The sequence below is a fragment of the Pteropus vampyrus genome, unplaced genomic scaffold, assembly GCF_000151845.1.
Source record: "Pteropus vampyrus isolate Shadow unplaced genomic scaffold, Pvam_2.0 Scaffold58, whole genome shotgun sequence".
Classification (NCBI taxonomy): domain Eukaryota; kingdom Metazoa; phylum Chordata; class Mammalia; order Chiroptera; family Pteropodidae; genus Pteropus; species Pteropus vampyrus.
This window is the reverse complement of record NW_011888839.1, coordinates 883,578-889,171: the sequence shown is the minus strand read 5'-3', so window position 1 is coordinate 889,171 and position 5,594 is coordinate 883,578.

Sequence of the window (5,594 nt, the reverse complement as noted above, 5' to 3'; positions counted from 1 at the left end):
TTATTGCTAGGAATTTGCATATGAAATACACACCTTCTACTGCCTCTAGTTGGCATTGTTAACTAGGTTATAAATAGTACAGCTGACACACTGCAAACAGAAAGCGCTTTTTGATAGGCACATGCTACGAATGGAAGAAGTGTTCAAACACAACGTTTAAGTTGGAAAGCTTTCATTAGAACTAGCCAAGGGGGAAAGTGATTTATTTCTTAATCATAGTCCTGCTTAAGAATCCAATCATATAGAAAGACTTATGGTAAAGCTTTCTAAAAACAGCTATTTATGCTACTATTTAGGTAAACAAAAGATACATACATGGGCACTTTGAAGACAATTGAGCTATTCCCTTTGGATTAAATAATCTCTTACTGTACATATGCGGAGAGACAAAGGAAGTAAGAGGACTAAGATACAAAACCAGAGAGTGTGGTTCATATTTATATCACTTTTGAAGGTGAAGCTCACACTAGGTCATTTTGCTGATATCATCTACTAGAACTTGAAAATTTCAAAACTATTTGAAAAACTTTAACTCTTGAGACAGAGCAAAGAAATGCCATTCATTCTGATTGTATGACCATAAAAATTATAATTAACAGGGCAGTATTTTTGCTGATGTTTTATATTGCTAGAGGGTGAAAATTCAATAAATGTTACTCTACAATCTGTTTCAGTTATTACAAGGTGTAGGTACAAAGACTAGTGATGACTTTTGTAAATGACAACTATAACATTTGCACACATCATTATATTTTCATGGGCTGTAATAATTTGGTTTTCAAAGGGTTTTTGGTGTTGTTGTTATGGCTGTAAAGCAACGATGACACAGAATTTTAATGCTAAAGTACTCATCCAGATGACAGTAGAAGGAAGGAGGCTAGGGACAAAATTTCCTTCCTCCACATTGTTTTTAGGCATCTAGTTAGCCCTAGTGCCTTGATACCATGGTGATAGCTTAGCAACAGCTAGATACAAATTAAGGTAATCTGTCATGCCAGCCTCTGATCATAAAAAGTTGGTAGGTAGGACACTGGAAAGAAAAATATAGATGTTTAATGGTTTAATCAAAAAGAGACTTGCTCCTCTCCTACCACTAGCTCTTGTCCATCCCTTCATTTTCTTTATATATCTATATCTATGTCTATATCTGTATCTATATATCTATATATCTATATCTAATCTTTATAAAGAGATGAAGATCTTAAAAAAAACAAACCAATGTTATAATTGATGAGATAAAACAAAATTTAAACCTTTCTTAAATAGGAACGAATGATCACAGTGATGCATGAAAAGTGTTTTGTGAAGACATTTCTAAAGCATTCTTTCATACGAATAGACGTTTGATTTCTGTTGACAGATACTAGGGGGATGAAGTTACACAAAATATTACTACCCTTTGGACTGGCAGACTTGGATGATACGCTGGATACTGACATTTTTAAAGTCGACATAACATATGACGCCTTTAACTATCTTTTCATGATAATTTATATGTAAAATAATCTGAAAGGAAGTAAAATAATCTGAAAGGAAGAGTATAACATTTGGGAAGCCAGGAGTAAGTAAAATCACCTTGATTTTCAGGGCTATTAATTTTATCTCAAAAACTCTAAAATGGTAAAATAAAGGTTAAAGCAAATAGTTGTAAGCTAGTTGAACAGAAATAACAAACAGACTTTGACTTGTATGATAGCTCTGATATGTTTATTATTAGTGGCTGCCTGCAGTGCTGTGTTGAGGAGGACTCTGAGGTTCTGCAGGAAAAAGGGGCGTGAATGATGAACGAACGTCCCTTAGGGCTGGGAGGGAGACTGGAGGGAAAAACACTTCAGTGGAATGGGAGGGTATGGAAGGCAAGGAGGGTTAGACCAAAGCACTTAATTTATTTTGAGTCTTATGTTTTATATTAAAATAAATGTAAATCTTACATTTAATTTCATACTATGCCATAAAAATCTAAAATATCATTTATAGTTAAATTACCTAACTTTGTGGGGGGAAAAATTCTCGGTCAAGGTGCATGTTCATTCTGCGGCTTCCCGTAGCACCTGGCAGGCTTCCGAGTACCCTTGGGAGTCTCTGAACTCTATTTGGTGAAGCCTACACCTAGAGGATTGATAGAAATAAAAGTGTTTAAATTTGTGCACAATGGAAGTTTCTGAGAAGTTAAGAGTTACCTGCTTGTCGATGGTACAGCTGAGGTTTGAAGACTCTAAAGCCTAGTTTCTTAAGACTGTCTCCAACAGTACCCCCCATATCTATGGTTTTGCTTTCAGTGGTTTAAATTACCTGAGGTCAAAATATTACATGAAAAATTCTAGAAATATAGAATTTATGTTTTAAATTGCACGCCATTCTGAGTAGTGTGATGAGATCTTGGATGTCCTGCTCCATCCTGCCCGGGACATGAATGATCCCTTTGTCCAGCGTATCCACGCTGTATATGCTCCCTGTCCGTTAGTCACTTAGTAGCCCTCTCGGTTATCAGGAAGACTGTCATGGAATCCCAGTGCTTGTGATCAGGTAACCTTTATTTTAGTTAATAATGGCCACAAAGTATAAGAATAGTGATGCTGGCAATTAGGATATGCTAAAGAAAGCTGTAAAGTGCTTCCTTTAAGTGAAGAGGTATACAGGTATAGGAAAAAACAGTATATATAGGGTTCGATACTATCTGCGGTTTCAGGCATCCATGGGGAGTTATGGGACTTATCCCTCCGTGGATAAGGGGGGACTAACTGCTATATATTCCTCTGAAGACAAACCAGGATTCCCTGGGATTCAGGAGTTAGAACTAAATTACTGACCTGAAAAAAGACTTTTGGGGCCACAGAAGACCATGCAGTAAGCAGGAAGTTGACAATTTCAGTATTGCTGTTAAAAAAGAAAAGCATAGTTTTTCTTTGGGGTGATGGAAAAGTTGTGGAAATAGTGATGACGGTTGCAAAACAGTGTGAATACAATTAATGTCACTGAATTATAAGCGACTGAAATGGCATATGTTATGCTATATACATATTGACATAATAAAAAAATATGATTCATGATTGGAAGTTTAATATTGTTGAGACGGCAATTATCCCAAACTTGACCTATATATTCAATGCAATCCCTACCAAAATCCCAAGAAACTCTTTTGTAGAAATTGACAAGCTGATCCAAAAGTTTTTATGGAAATGCAAAGGGCCTAAAGTGTTCAAAACAATTTTTTAAAACAACGTTGAAAAAGAACTATGAGTATAAATATAGAAATCTGAATGAGATGGATGAATTGTATCAATGTCAATATCCTGGTTGTAATATTGTATTATAGTTTTATAAGATATTACCATTGGGAGAAACTGTGAAGCATATATGGGATCCCTGTGTATTATTTATTACAACTACTTATGAATCTGCAATTATCTCAAAATAAAAATTTTAAGAAGAAAAAAAGAATTAAGTCGGAGGACCCACACTTTCTGGTTTTAAAACTTAATATAAAGCTACAGTAATCAAGACAGTGTGGTTCTGGCATAAGGATAGTCATAGACATCAATGGAACAGAGTTGAAAATAGAGAAACAAACCTTTATATTTATGGTCAATTGATTTCCTACAAAGTTGCCAAGGCAATTCAAAGGGGGAAAGAATAGTCTTTTCAACAAATGGCTCTAGAACAATTGGATATCCACATATAAAAAAAGATTAATTTAGTCCAGTAGTTTTCAATGGGGGTGATTCTGGCCTCCCAGGAAACATGTGGCAATCAATGTCTGGTGACAAGTTTGGTTGCTGCAGTTGGGGGCAGGAGTGCAATTCACATTTAGTGGGTTGAGGCCACAGAAGCTGCTAAACATCCAGCGATGCACAGGGCAGACCCCCACAAAAAAGAATGATCTAGCCTGACATGGCAATAGCACTGAGGATTAAAATGCTGCTTTAAACTGTTACTTCACATTGCACACACACACACAAAATAACTCAAAATGGATCACAGACCTAAATGTAAGAGCTAAAACTATAGAACTTGTAGAAAAGAACATTGAGGAAAATTTTTGTGATTTTGGTTAGGCAAAGATTCCTTAGGTATGACATAAATAAAAACTGTCATCTATAAAAGAAAAAACTGATAAATTGGACTTCATCAAAATTAAAGACTTCTGCATTTCAAAAGACACCATTATAAAAATGAAGTTAAGCCACAGACTGGGAGGAAATATTTGCATACCATATGCCTGATTAAAGACTTGTATCCAGAATACATAAAGAATGTTTATGATACAATCATAAGACAAACAACCCAATCAAGAAATAGGCAAAAGTTTTCAACAGACATTTCACCGAGAAGATATATAAATGGCTAATATGCTCATGAGAAGATGCTTAATATCATTAGTCATTAGGGAAATGCAAATAAAAATCACGATGAGCTATCTTATTCTTTCTAGAATAGCTATAATTAAAAAGAGAATACAAAGTGTTGGCAAGGATATGAAGAGATTGGAACCCACATGTGTTGCTGGTGGAAATGTAAATTGGAAAACAGTTTGGCAATTTCTAAAAAGTTAAACATAAATTTACCATGTAACCCAGCAATTTTACTCCTGGGGAGCTACTCAAGAGAAATGAAAACATATGTCCACACAAAGTCCTGTACTTGAATATTCATGGTAAGTAAAAACTAAAAACAACCCAAATGCCAATCGACTGGTAAATGGATAAACAAATGTGTTATATCCCTACATTGGAATACTACTTAGCAATAAAAAGGAATAAAATAATGATTAATGCTACAGCTTGGATAAACCTCAAAAACATTATGCTAAGTGATAGAAACCAATGCAAAAGACTAAATATTGTATAATTCCATTTATATAAAATGTGCAGAGAAGTCAAATCTGTAGAGGCAGAGAGTAGATAAGCGGCTGCCTAGGATTGAGGGTGGAAAAGGGGTTGACTGCAAATGGGCACAAGCAATCTTTAAAACGACATTGTGGTGATGCTGGCACACCTTTGTAAATTTACTAAACATCTTTCACTTGAACTTTACACTTAAACTAGGTGAATTTAATGGTATGTAAATTATACTTCAATAAAGCTGCTTTTAAAAAAGAAAACAATTTAAGCAATTCCAATCTTCAAGAAAGAAGGAAGGAAAGATGGATAAAAGGAAAGAGAAGCAAGGTATAGAACTTGCTACATAAATAGGCAGCAATCAGGAAGCTCGAAATAAATTAATCACATTCTATGTAGCAAGTAGGTTTAAGTTTCTGTGCAACTCATGATGTGAGGGGAAGGGCAGACAGGGTGACATCATTAAAGGGCCTAAAAAGTGAGAATACAAATAGCAAAGTTACAGTGATTAATTCAGGAAGGAAAGGCTGTAAGTATAGCTTAATTCTTTAAGATGATCTTGTTTTCTAGTTTATTTGAAGGTTTAAAAAAAAAGAGACCCCAATAAAACAAGATAATGACAAAACACAACAAGCTCATATGGTTATAGCATGAAAGATTTGAGTCAAAGATTATTTGTTTTCCTTCAAACAAGCCTTAGAAGTGTCCTTCTCCCAAGGCTTTGAAGAAGCAAAGATGGCTTCTCTTCTCTTCTCT